Here is a 14,858-nt window from a genome sequence, read left to right on the forward strand (position 1 = left end):
ACACGAACAAAGAATTTCCCTCCATGTGACTACCTCACGACAAGATACGACAAGTGCGACAATTAAGATAGGCTTTAGGACGACCATGACAACACTTGTGCGACAATGCTCAAGACTTTGTGTATGGATGCAATAAATTTTTACATGGTTAGGAAAACTCATATACACAAATATTGACCTTCGAAACCATAAGAGTAGGCTTGCAAACATTACACGACATCTAAACGTGTCAAAAGATGACAGTTAAACCAACATGTAAAAGGGACCAAAAGCACTACAAGAAATCTCATGAAATGAGCTCTAGTGTTTGCAATAACAATATAAAATACCAAGGAAAGCTCTGAAATTGAGTGTAAGCAAAAATTCTAGAGGGTGTTGCGGCAGCTACAACAAGACTTGAAAACTACCAAAAATTACCAAAACAGGAAAAGTATGTTTTGAGCTAGTGGAATAGGTGGGTGGCCACCGATATCCACTTGGATCATAATATGCTTGTACTAAGGAGGCTTGGGTAGAAGCAATACAAGAAGAGAGAGGTTATATTCACCAAAATCATACAAAGGATCTTATAAAGCATCCACATGACAAGAAAAGATTGATACAAAATGTGTCTAAAAGATTAAGTATAAGACTAACAAGGGTGTTGAAAGACATAAGGGAAAATCAGTTGCTAAGGGCTTCACACAAAGGTATGTATTGTTTCTGAAGAGACATTTGCACTAGTAGGAAGGTGCAAGAATGTTAGTATGATGATTTCACTAGTAGGTTAAGAAACGAAGCATTCATCACACGGATGTGAAAATTTCCTTTTTAAATGGATCCTTAGAAGGAATAGTCTATGCAGAATATCCACAGGATTTTGAATTGCAATGAAAATTTCATCAATTGTAAAAGTTGAAGCAGGGTTTGTATGGCCTAAAGAAAAAACCAAGAGTATGGTATGCTAAGATTGATAGATATTTTTTAGAGAATAGCTTCAAAATCAGTAAGAGTGATCATACTCTTTACTACAAACATGAATGTAATGATATTATTATCATAAGTTTGTATGTCAATGATTTTTGTATACCAATAGTAGCTCTAAGATGAAGGATTAATTCAAAATTTCCATGACAAGGGAATTTGAGATGAAACATTTGGGTCTCATACAATATTTTCTGGGAATGGAGGTTTATCAAAGTGATGATGCAATTTTATTTCTGAAACAAGTATGCATAAGATATGTTGAAGAATTTGATATGGTTGATCGTAAATCAACCCCCACTTCAAGTGCTCATGGAATTTTTTTGTGTAGAGGTGATGACATTGAAATAGTTGACGAGATGGTTTATAGAACTATTGTTGAAAGTTTGATGTTTCTGTAATACCCCTCCATTTCTGTAATGATTATTTCTTTTCTAGACTGAATTATGTGATACTGGATGGAGGAAAAGCCATGAATTGTTTAATGAAATAAATACAATAAAATGCTTATGTAATAAGTAATTTTCATTGGGGGGGGGGGGGGGTGAATCTGTATTATCAGATCAATAAAACTTTTTCATTTCCATACTTAGATACATATACGCTACTTCATTCAAGGGAACCCGCGTGTATACGCAACTGTGTCTAAAGCAACTAGCGTATATCCAAAATACTTATGATTCAGTTAATCCATTAAATGTTGATCTTTAGTTAGTGCATCAGAACTTCATTAACCATATGAACAGTAAGTAGGTGCAGTAAAAACAGAACAGATCATCACACACAAGAAGCACACATGAACACCATGATATAAGGTGGAAACCCAATGTGGGTGAAAACCACTTGCTGCAATTCGTTTCTATCTTCCTTTATTAAGAAACTTCTTTTACAATGTACCGGTGCAGTCCTTTACCAGCACGCAGGCTACAACCTGCAGAAGGCTACAACCTTCTCTCATTCTCCAGACACTCCTGGAAGGGAGCTCCAACCCCCTTTGCTCTTGTACTAGCTAAGATACTAGTACGTAGGCGTCGGCCTACAATATTCTCTCCTCTGGGTACCACGTTTCATAAATTTTCAGACTGGATACTACTGAAGCACAACACATAATCTGAAGGCCACGTTTCATCCAATTTTCATACTGGACCCATAACTATCATTGAAGCTCAAAACAATCACTACTAACATCATCAATCTCTGAATCACTGAAACACTGAAACCCTGTTAATAACACAGTCACCAGAACATAGAGCAGATAACAGAACTCTACTATAACCATCAAATCCATCTGCAACTTCAAATATTATCCTTCATAATGTATACGCTACTATAATGAATCAAACCCGCGTACATACACGCTTTTGCCAAAGACAACCCGCATACAGATCTAAAAATAATTTCTCATAACTTGCAGCTGTACCAGACATCAGTCATACTCATAACACTTATAGAACAATACATGCGTCAGTATGTAGATCTAGAATAAGCATCATAAAGATAGTTCATTTCAAACCATTTGATCCCGATCTCTCCTTAGATCTTATTCTCCGTCAACCGGTGAGATCCCTCCTTAGCTCAGATCAAGAAATGCATCATCAACCCATAACCTGCATACTAGATCTCATACTTCATCAGATATTCAAAACATTCTTTTCAGATACACTTGCCTAATGATCTTCTTCTCCTTGTATAGTCTTAGGCCTTGCTCAATACCACGGTCCAAAACCATAATAAATCAATACCAAGAGCCCAATACTTGGGATCAACACACTTGTCGAGATACCATGGTCCGAAACCATAGGTTCAAATACCGAGGACTAACTACCACAGACCAAAAGTAAGCTTTCCGACATGTACGCGCTTTTCCGTGCATGAAACTGCGTGTATACCCTACTTGGTATATAGCGAACCTGCGTATATATATTTTCTCTTCATACTTGTAGTCTGATCATCAATTCCTTGCTGCTATCCTTCTGCACTATGATTTGTCATTAGTGTGATTTGCCATCAAGGACAACACTTGTCTCATAATGCCAACAATCTCCCCCTTTGTTCTTGATGGCAAAGCTAACTTGTCACACTTAGAACTTGATCTTCTTATTCCTTTGAGTTGTCCTGCATCCCATGCATTTAGTCACATCTGTAGATTGATCTAGTTATATGTAAGTGAGTTGTTCTTCTATGAGAGGGTTGCCATCAAGTACAACACATGCATCATAATGCAAAAATCTCCCCCTTTGGACTTGATGGCAACAACACCAAATCACTCTCCCCCTTTGACATCAAGGGCAAAGGGTGGACTAACATATTCTCTTTCCTTGATAAACATTCTGTTGTCCATACTCCCCCTGAGTACCTGCTGAAATCTCCAAATGTGCTCCCCCTTTGTATATGCCAAAGTGTACCAATCTGTCCATGCTCCCTCTGAGTACATGCCAAGTCTCTGTACTGCTGAAGTGTGCTGTTCATACTCTTCCTGACTGAAGGCAAGATCTACAAAAAGATGTTCTTCAAGAAGAACCATGACTTATACATCATAAGAGACCTTCCTATCACCAAAAGACTCAATACATACATCCATTTCCCAACCACGTGGGGATATACTAGAATTGACTCATCCACCCAACCAAGTGGGGATACATCAATAGTTTACACATGATAAAGCAAGAGCATTACATTTTCATCCCATGCATAGTGGGGAAACCAATATAGGCCGTTACATGACCTTGACATCATGAAAGAGATATCACAAAAGAGATATATGACCGAAATATCTAGAGCAAGACTTTATGAAAGTCACCAATAATTGATATTGCCAGCATCTGTCGATTCAGATCAGCAACCAAGAGATCCTTATGCCTTTGTTTCACCTGAAACCAACAACAACCGTGAACTAGAACCAAAAGCTTCTAAGATAATGCCAACAATGCATCATTGAAAGATTATCTACTCCCCCTGAACCTGTGCCAGATGGTCTCTGTCAGACCCATATCAGACTCTCTGCAACCAACATCTGTCCCTGCTGATTTCCTTCAAAACTCCATATACGCGTCTGCATCCACATAAACAAGCCTATATACGCGGATAGGCCTTATGAAACTCACGTACAACCATTTCCATATCAGCAACCTGTAAATGTCCTGCAATAAGGTATGTCTGAACATAGATGTCAACTCCTCCTTTTAATCATCATCATGAAATCATTCACATTATATGTGAAACCACCATAGCCATTACATCAACGTCAAGATCTACATGATCCAAGTATCATTACTTGGGAACATCTGCATCAATCAACATATGTAAGTATCAACCTATCATCATATAGATAAGAACTCATCACCATGTCTCCAACAAAGCAACTTTGAGTAGTCATCCATGTATCAGCACTATGTATCTTGAGCTCAAGCTCATTTGACACAACTTCTTGATATCATCAACAGCAACAATCCTTATCCACAAGAGTGCCTGCATCATAATTGTATGCATATGATGACAGCAGCATATGAGTGACTCATCATCAAGTGAGGAAGATGTGTATTCAAGCTTTGTACTTCTCCTTATCCTTATGAAGATCACCATGTAAGCACCATATATGCATCATCAAAGAATCAACCATAAATCTGATCTGAACATCAACTATTTATCCCCAAGAATCATATGAGATTTTATCATGGACAACTCATAACCACATCATAGCAAGATATATCATTTAGTTATATAAGCATCATCACCAAGGACTATTAACCATAATGCCAACAATGAATTATTAAAGGCATATGCTCCTCCTCAACCTGTGCCATCTGTTAGATCTGATCATGCATATATCAACAATAAGCATCAAGACATCATCAAGTCAGGATCAAAACGCTTCTAGACATCTTACAAGTATCAAAACATTTCCACACATCCTCAGCAGACTGTAACTATTAATCAATAGAGCAGATAATAGACTGAATCATATCAGGTCCTTTTTCTGAGCCTGTCCCCGCTGCTTTTCCTCAGACTGACATATACGCGACTTTGTAGTGTCTAACTCGCGTATATACGCAACTTTCCTTTATGGAAATTGCGTATGAGATTCAGGATACTGAATTTTTACACTTTCAGCTCCCTCTGAGTCTGTTATTTCTGTGTTGTGCTGTATCTGAGTACATTGTGTTGTGCCACATCTTTCTGACTGTACTTCCTTCTTCTTCCATATCTTTAAGTGTGATTATGTTTTCTCCTTTTGGTGTGATGTCCGTCCTTTGTTCCTGCATTCCTTTGCTATATGTCCAAGTTTGTTACATGCATAACATCTTACATGTTTCATATTCCTCCTGTAGCAATCAGCAGCTTTGTGACCAAACATATTGCAAGCAAAGCAATATCCATTAAAGTACCTTGAATGTGATGATCTTTCTGCATGATGGTCTTTAACTCTTCTTCTTCCACATCTGGCTGCAACATGTCCAAGATTATGACATACATAACATTCAACATTATTCATAGGAGGAGTAAAAGATTTTCTTTGAGGAGTCTCTTTCCTTGGTTGATGATGAGATTGACCTTTCATCTCCTTGTTGATCATTTTGGATTTCTCTTTATAGTTCCTTGCCTCACCTTGTGAACTAGATTCACCTTCAACAGATTCATGAAAACCAAGACTAGTCTTGATAATAGGAGACCTTTGACTACTAAGAATATCATCCAAGGCTTTAGTACTACCTTGAAATCTCAACAGTTTATCCTTTTCTTCTAATTTACCTTTCAAGATATTTACCTCAACTTGAAGTTGTTCCTCCTTTTCTAGACATTGCTTCTTCATGTCTTCTTCAGCTTTCCTTCCTTCTTCCAACTGATGCCTTAGTTTGAGAATCTCCTTTTCTTGCTCTTCATTCAGATCCTGCTGTATTTGACGAATTCTAAAGGCACATTCCAGTTGAGATTTTAAGCTGATATCTTCATTTACCTGTTTTTCAATAGCTTGGAGTAGATCTTTATTCTGCTTCTTTGATTCTTCAAGATCTTCCTTTAGCGAGCAGATCGTGGCTTCAAGACTTTCATAGTAACTGGATCTATCTCTGAGTTTCTTGATGGTTGTGCTTCTTTCATTGACTTCATCTCTTAATGATGTCACTTCACCCTGCAATTTTTGACATTGATTTTCCTTGTCCTTGAGTAACTTTCTTACCTTGTTTCCTTCCTCTGATTGAGCTTTGAGTTTGGTAACTTCTTCTTTCAAAGAACATTCCCTTTTGTTCAATAGATCTTGTTGATCTTTAATTTTGTCTGTAAGCCTTCTAAATACTGCCTCTATTTGATACTTTTCTTGCTCACCCATAAAAGCAAATTCAGTTGCTTCACTATCACTTTCATCTTTTCCAAATGGATAGATAGCTGGAACATCAGAGGATAGCAAATTCATACCTGATAGTTCATCTTCATTCTGAAATGATTCTGAATCTGATTCTGTATTTCAAGAGCTTCTTATACCTAATCCCCAATCGATTCTCCCACTGTCATAGTTCTTCTTAGATGTCTTCTTCTTCTTAGGTGCTTTCTTCTTAAACTTCTTTCCCATAGTTCCACGGATCTCCTTTAAGCGATCAAGCTTCTACCAAAGGACCTGCTCTGATACCAATTGTTGGAAATAATACTGAGAGGGGGGGTGAATCAGTATTATCAGATCAATAAAACTTTTTCATTTCCATACTTAGATACATATACGCTACTTCATTCAAGGGAACCCGCGTGTATACGCAGCTGTGTCTAAAGCAACTAGCGTATATCCAAAATACTTATGATTCAGTTAATCCATTAAATGTTGATCTTTAGTTAGTGCATCAAAACTTCATTAACCATATGAACAGTAAGCAGGTGCAGTAAAAACAGAACAGATCATCACACACAAGAAGCACACACGAACACCATGATATAAGGTGGAAACCCAATGTGGGTGAAAACCACCTGCTGCAATTCATTTCTATCTTCCTTTATTAAGAAACTTCTTTTACAATGTACTGGTGCAGTCCTTTACTAGCACGCAAGCTACAACCTGCAGAAGGCTACAACCTTCTCTCATTCTCCAGACACTCCTGGAAGGGAGCTCCAACCCCCTTTGCTCTTGTACTAGCTAAGATACTAGTACGTAGGCACCGGCCTACAATCTTCTCTCCTTTGGGTACCACGTTTCATAAATTTTCAGATTGGATACTCCTGAAGCACAACACATAATCTGAAGGCCACGTTTCATCCAATTTTCATACTGGACCCATAACTATCATTGAAGCTCAAAACAATCACTACTAACATCATCAATCTCTGAATCACTGAAACACTGAAACCCTGTTAATAACACAGTCACCAGAACACAGAGCAGATAACAGAACTCTACCATAACCATCAAATCCATCTGCAACTTCAAATATTATCCTTCATAATGTATACGCTACTATAATGAATCAAACCCGCGTACATACGCGCTTTTGCCAAAGACAACCCGTGTACAGATCTAAAAATAATTTCTCATAACTTGCAGCTGTACCAGACATCAGTCATACTCATAACACTTATAGAACAATACATGCGTCAGTATGTAGATCTAGAATAAGCATCATAAAGATAGTTCATTTCAAACCATTTGATCCCGATCTCTCCTTAGATCTTGTTCTCCATCAACCGGTGAGATCCCTCCTTAGCTCAGATCAAGAAATGCATCATCAACCCATAAACTGCATACTGGATCTCATACTTCATCAGATATTCAAGACTTTCTTTTCGGATACACTTGCCTAATGATCTTCTTCTCCTTTTATAGTCTTAGGCCTTGCTCAATACCACGGTCCAAAACCATAATAAATCAATACCAAGAGCCCAATACTTGGGATCAACACACTTGTCGAGATACCATGGTCCGAAACCATAGGTTCAAATACCGAGGACTAACTACCACGGACCAAAAGTAAGCTTTCCGACATGTACGTGCTTTTCCGTGCATGAAACTGCATGTATACCCTACTTGGTATATAGCAAACCTGCGTATATATATTTTCTCTTCATACTTGTAGTCTGATCATCAATTCCTTGCTGCTATCCTTCTGCACTATGATTTGTCATTAGTGTGATTTTCCATCAAGGACAACACTTGTCTCATAATGCCAACAATCTCCCCCTTTGGACTTGATGGCAAAGCTAACTTGTCACACTTAGAACTTGATCTTCTTATTCCTTTGAGCTGTCCTACATCCCATGCATTTAGTCACATCTGTAGATTGATCTAGTTATATGTAAGTGAGTTGTTCTTCTATGAGAGGGTTGCCATCAAGTACAACACATGCATCATAATGCAACAATCTCCCCCTTTGGACTTGATGGCAACAACACCAAATCACTCCCCCCCCTTTGACATCAAGGGCAAAGGGTGGACTAACATATTCTCTTTCCTTGATAAACATTCTGCTGTCCATACTCCCCCTGAGTACCTGCTGAAATCTCCAAATGTGCTCCCCCTTTGTATATGCCAAAGTGTACCAATCTGTCCATGCTCCCTCTGAGTACATGCCAAGTCTTTGTACTGCTGAAGTGTGCTAATCATGCTCTTCCTGACTGAAGGCAAGATCTGCAAAAAGATGTTCTTCAAGAAGAACCATGACTTATACATCATAAGAGACCTTCCTATCACCAAAACACTCAATGCATACATCCATTTCCCAACCACGTGGGGATATACTAGAATTGACTCATCCACCCAACCAAGTGGGGATACATCAAGAGTTTACACATGATAAAGCAAGAGCATTACATTTTCATCCCAGGCATAGTGGGGAAACCAATATAGGCCGTTACATGACCTTGACATCATGAAAGAGATATCACAAAAGAGATATATGACCGAAATATCTAGAGCAAGACTTTATGAAAGTCACCAATAACTGATATTGCCAGCATCTGTCGATTCAGATCAGCAACCAAGAGATCCTTCTGCCTTTGTTTCACCTGAAACCAACAACAACCGTGAACTAGAACCAAAAGCTTCTAAGATGATGCCAACAATGCATCATTGGAATATTATCTACTCCCCCTGAACCTGTGCCAGATGGTCTCTGTCAGACCCATATCAGACTCTCTGCAACCAACATCTGTCCCTGCTGATTTCCTTCAAAACTCCATATACGCGTCTGCATCCACATAAACAAGCGTATATACGCGGATAGGCCTTATGAAACTCGCGTACAACCATTTCCATATCAGCAACCTGTAAATGTCCTGCAATAAGGTATGTCTGAACATAGATGTCAACTCCTCCTTTTAATCATCATCATGAAATCATTCACATTATATGTGAAACCACCATAGCCATTACATCAACGTCAAGATCTACATGATCCAAGTATCATTACTTGGGAACATCTGCATCAATCAACATATGTAAGTATCAACCTATCATCATATAGATAAGAACTCATCACCATGTCTCCAACAAAGCAACTTTGAGTAGTCATCCATGTATCAACACTATGTATCTTGAGCTCAAGCTCATTTGACACAACTTCTTGATATCATCAACAGCAACAATCCTTATCCACAAGAGTGCCTGCATCATAATTGTATGCATATGATGACAGCAGCATATGAGTGACTCATCATCAAGTGAGGAAGATGTGTATTCAAGCTTTGTACTTCTCCTTATCGTTATGAAGATCACCATGTAAGCACCATATATGCATCATCAAAGAATCAACCATAAATCTGATCTGAACATCAACTATTTATCCCCAAGAATCATATGAGATTTTATCATGGACAACTCATAACCACATCATAGCAAGATATATCATTTAGTTATATAAGCATCATCACCAAGGACTATAAACCATAATGCCAACAATGAATTATTAAAGGCATATGCTCCTCCTCAACCTGTGCCATCTGTTAGATCTGATCATGCATATATCAACAATAAGCATCAAGACATCATCAAGTCAGGATCAAAAATCTTCTAGACATCTTACAAGTATCAAAACATTTCCACACATCCTCAGCAGACTGTAACTATTAATCAATAGAGCAGATAATAGACTGAATCATATCAGGTCCTTTTTCTGAGCCTGTCCCCACTGCTTTTCCTTAGACTGACATATAAGCGACTTTGTAGTGTCTAACTCGCGTATATACGCGACTTTCCTTTATGGAACTTGCGTATGAGATTTAGGATAATGAAGTTTTACACTTTCAGCTCCCTCTGAGTCTGTTATGTCTGTGCTGTGCTGTATCTGAGTACATTATGCTGTGCCACATCTTTCTGACTGTACTTCCTTCTTCTTCCATATCTTTAAGTGTGATGATGTTTTCTCCTTTTGGTGTGATGTCCGTCCTTTGTTCCTGCATTCCTTTGCTATATGTCCAAGTTTGTTACATGCATAACATCTTACATGTTTCATATTCCTCCTGTAGCAATCAGCAGCTTTGTGACCAAACATATTGCAAGCAAAGCAATATCCATTAAAGTACCTTGAATGTGATGATCTTTCTGCATGATGGTCTTTAACTCTTCTTCTTCCACATCTGGCTGCAACATGTCCAAGATTATGACATACATAACATTCAACATTATTCATAGGAGGAGTAAAAGATTTTCTTTGAGGAGTCTCTTTCCTTGGTTGATGATGAGATTGACCTTTCATCTCCTTGTTGATCATTTTGGATTTCTCTTTATAGTTCCTTGCCTCACCTTGTGAACTAGATTCACCTTCAACAGATTCATGAAAATCAAGACCAGTCTTGATAATAGGAGACATTTGACTACTAAGAATATCATCATCCAAGGCTTTAGTACTATCTTGAAATCTCAACAGTTTATCCTTTTCTTCTAATTTACCTTTCAAGATATTTACCTCAACTTGAAGTTGTTCCTCCTTTTCTAGACATTGCTTCTTCATGTCTTCTTCAGCTTTCCTTCCTTCTTCCAACTGATGCCTTAGTTTGAGAATCTCCTTTTCTTGCTCTTCATTCAGATCCTGCTGTATTTGACGAATTCTAAAGGCACATTCCAGTTGAGATTTTAAGCTGATATCTTCGTTTACCTGTTTTTCAATAGCTTGGAGTATATCTTTATTCTGCTTCTTTGATTTTTCAATATCTTCCTTTAGCGAGCGGATCGTGGCTTCAAGACTTTCATAGTAACTGGATCTATCTCTGAGTTTCTTGATGGTTGTGATTCTTTCATTGACTTCATCTCTTAATGATGTCACTTCACCCTGCAACTTTTGACATTGATTTTCCTTGTCCTTGAGTAACTTTCTTACCTTGTTTCCTTCCTCTGATTGAGCTTTGAGTTTGGTAACTTCTTCTTTCAAAGAACATTCCCTTTTGTTCAATAGATCTTGTTGATCTTTAATTTTGTCTGTAAGCCTTCTAAATACTGCCTCTATTTGATACTTTTCTTGCTCACCCATAAAAGCAAATTCAGTTGCTTCACTATCACTTTCATCTTTTCCAAATGGATAGATAGTTGGAACATCAGAGGAGAGCAAATTCATACCTGATAGTTCATCTTCATTCTGGAATGATTCTGAATCTGATTCTGAATTTGAAGAGCTTCTTATACATAATCCCCAATCGATTCTCCCACTGTCATTGTTCTTCTGAGATGTCTTCTTCTTCTTAGGTGCTTTCTTCTTAAGCTTCTTTCCCATAGTTCCACGGATCTCCTTTAAGCGATCAAGCTTCTACCAAAGGACCTGCTCTGATGCCAATTGTTGGAAATAATACTGAGAGGGGGGGGTGAATCAGTATTATCAGATCAATAAAACTTTTTCATTTCCATACTTAGATACATATACGCTACTTCATTCAAGGGAACCCGTGTGTATATGCAGCTGTGTCTAAAGCAACTAGCGTATATCCAAAATACTTATGATTCAGTTAATCCATTAAATGTTGATCTTTAGTTAGTGCATCAGAACTTCATTAACCATATGAACAGTAAGCAGGTGCAGTAAAAACAGAACAGATCATCACACACAAGAAGCACACATGAACACCATGATATAAGGTGGAAACCCAATGTGGGTGAAAACCACCTGCTGCAATTCGTTTCTATCTTCCTTTATTAAGAAACTTCTTTTACAATGTACTGGTGCAGTCCTTTACCAGCACACAGGCTACAACCTGCAGAAGGCTACAACCTTCTCTCATTCTCCAGACACTCCTGGAAGGGAGCTCCAACCCCCTTTGCTCTTGTACTAGCTAAGATACTAGTACGTAGGCGCCGGCCTACAATATTCTCTCCTCTGGGTACCACGTTTCATAAATTTTCAGACTGGATACTCCTGAAGCACAACACATAATCTGAAGGCCACGTTTCATCCAATTTTCATACTGGACCCATAACTATCATTGAAGCTCAAAACAATCACTACTAACATCATCAATCTCTGAATCACTGAAACACTAAAACCCTGTCAATAACACAGTCACCAGAACACAGAGCAGATAACAGAACTCTGCCATAACCATCAAATCCATCTGCAACTTCAAATATTATCCTTCATAATGTATACGCTACTATAATGAATCAAACCCGCGTACATACGCGCTTTTGCCAAAGACAACCCGCGTACAGATCTAAAAATAATTTCTCATAACTTGCAGCTGTACCAGACATCAGTCATACTCATAACACTTATAGAACAATACATGTGTCAGTATGTAGATCTGGAATAAGCATCATAAAGATAGTTCATCTCAAACCATTTGATCCCGATCTCTCCTTAGATCTTGTTCTCCATCAACCGGTGAGATCCCTCCTTAGCTCAGATCAAGAAATGCATCATCAACCCATAACCTGCATACTGGATCTCATACTTCATCAGATATTCAAGACTTTCTTTTCGGATACACTTGCCTAATGATCTTCTTCTCCTTTTATAGTCTTAGGCCTTGCTCAATACCACGGTCCAAAACCATAATAAATCAATACCAAGAGCCCAATACTTAGGATCAACACACTTGTCGAGATACCATGGTCCGAAACCATAGGTTCAAATATCGAGGACTAACTACCACGGACCAAAAGTAAGCTTTCCGACATGTACACACTTCTCCGTGCATGAAACTGCGTGTATACCCTACTTGGTATATAGCGAACCTGCGTATATATATTTTCTCTTCATACTTGTAGTCTGATCAACAATTCCTTGCTGCTATCCTTCTGCACTATGATTTGTCATTAGTGTGATTTGCCATCAAGGACAACACTTGTCTCATAATGCCAACAATTGGTTAGATTTTCTGTTATTTTATTTTCTTAGCACAAGAAATTATATCCAGATTCCATTTCCAAAAAATGGTTATCATAAATGTAATATTGCTTGAAATTTGAATTTATTGTTAAGATGCATGCGTACTGTCATTAAGAATTTTATTTAAAAAAAAATATAGATTTTACCATTTAGTTGAGTACGTATGATAGTAAAAAAAAAAAAAGAGGGGAGTCTAAGTTTAAATATTTGTGTTTATGACTATAATCAAGCGTATTATTGTTAGCATCAAGTATTTATAGGTTCTCTTTTTTTTTAAAGTAATGGTTCCAAAGTATACAATGGTCTGGAAAACTGTGCATATTGTTTCTTTACATGTAGAATAAGTTATAGTTAGAAGAGTACAGGGGGGACAGTATGCAGTATAGAACAATTAAGGAATTCAAGAGGGACAAGTGGGAATTAACCATAAAAATCGAGACGTAATTTCTTGGTGTTATGCTTTTAGAAAGCAATCAATTTTAATCTCTGGTGAGATAAAATTAATAGGATTCTAATTCTAGTGGTAAAACACAGAAGCAAAATAATACAATAGGAAACATGTTTTACAATGTATTCAATTTTAATCTTTGGTGAGATATAATTGACATGACTCTAATACTAGTGGTAAAACACAGAAGCATATTAATACAATAGGAAACATGTTAAAAGATCACACAATTACTAACTACTTAATAGGTTATATTTCATCCAAGATACTAACTATGTACACAATTTAGTATTATTCATCTGTAATCAGATAACAAGTGTGACCCTTGAAAAGGAACCAATAAAAAATCCGTATGCAAGGAAGCAGTCGAGATAGTAACTACTTCTTTTTCCTTTATATAGAACTAACTAGTAGAATTAAAAATCGAGAGTACTGGAATACATGAAGAACATATAATAGTATAGATAACAAAGTAGTGATTCAAAATATGACACATGAAATGGAATTCAGATATATGTGTGTGTGTTTGTGTTTGTGTGTGTGTAGTTATTAGCTTGCAAATTCTACCACTGTCAAAAAGGTAAAAAACAAAACCTCCCCGAAGCAGGCCATAGTAACAAATAAACCTCCATAGAGAAATTATATTGAGCATCATTGAAGGAACAAACTATTCTGACCACCGAAATACAAATAAGTCATTTCACTATGCGATGAATACACTTTACACTATAATAAACATATGTCTATGCCCATGGTAAATAGGGTGTCCAAAATTTGTAAGTTAAAAACATAATAACGGAGTACGACCAACCCATGGCCAGTAGTTACAGACTAAAGGAAGAAAACAAAGACAAAATCCCCTTGATTCAAGGAATTAACACCTAAACTACCCATATGGCATGCCTCGCAAATAATTCACATTAGCCTAGTTGCTAACGAATCTTAGCAAGACCATTGTACTTAATCAAACCCCGGAAGGTGGAATTTAACCAACCTGAAAAACAATAGTGGTTGAATGTAAGTGATGACCATGGTTTCTGATTTCATATGGAAGAGTTATTGTAAAGAGTGGTTAAGACCTGCAAGATAGAGGATACAAGGTATCAGTATCCTATAGTTTGAAGTATGAATTAAAAGGGTAAAAGAATTACAAGAGAATT

The sequence above is a fragment of the Pinus tabuliformis genome, chromosome 2_2, assembly GCF_031772625.1.
Source record: "Pinus tabuliformis cultivar Carrire ecotype Pingquan chromosome 2_2, CPIR1, whole genome shotgun sequence".
NCBI lineage: Eukaryota > Viridiplantae > Streptophyta > Pinopsida > Pinales > Pinaceae > Pinus > Pinus tabuliformis.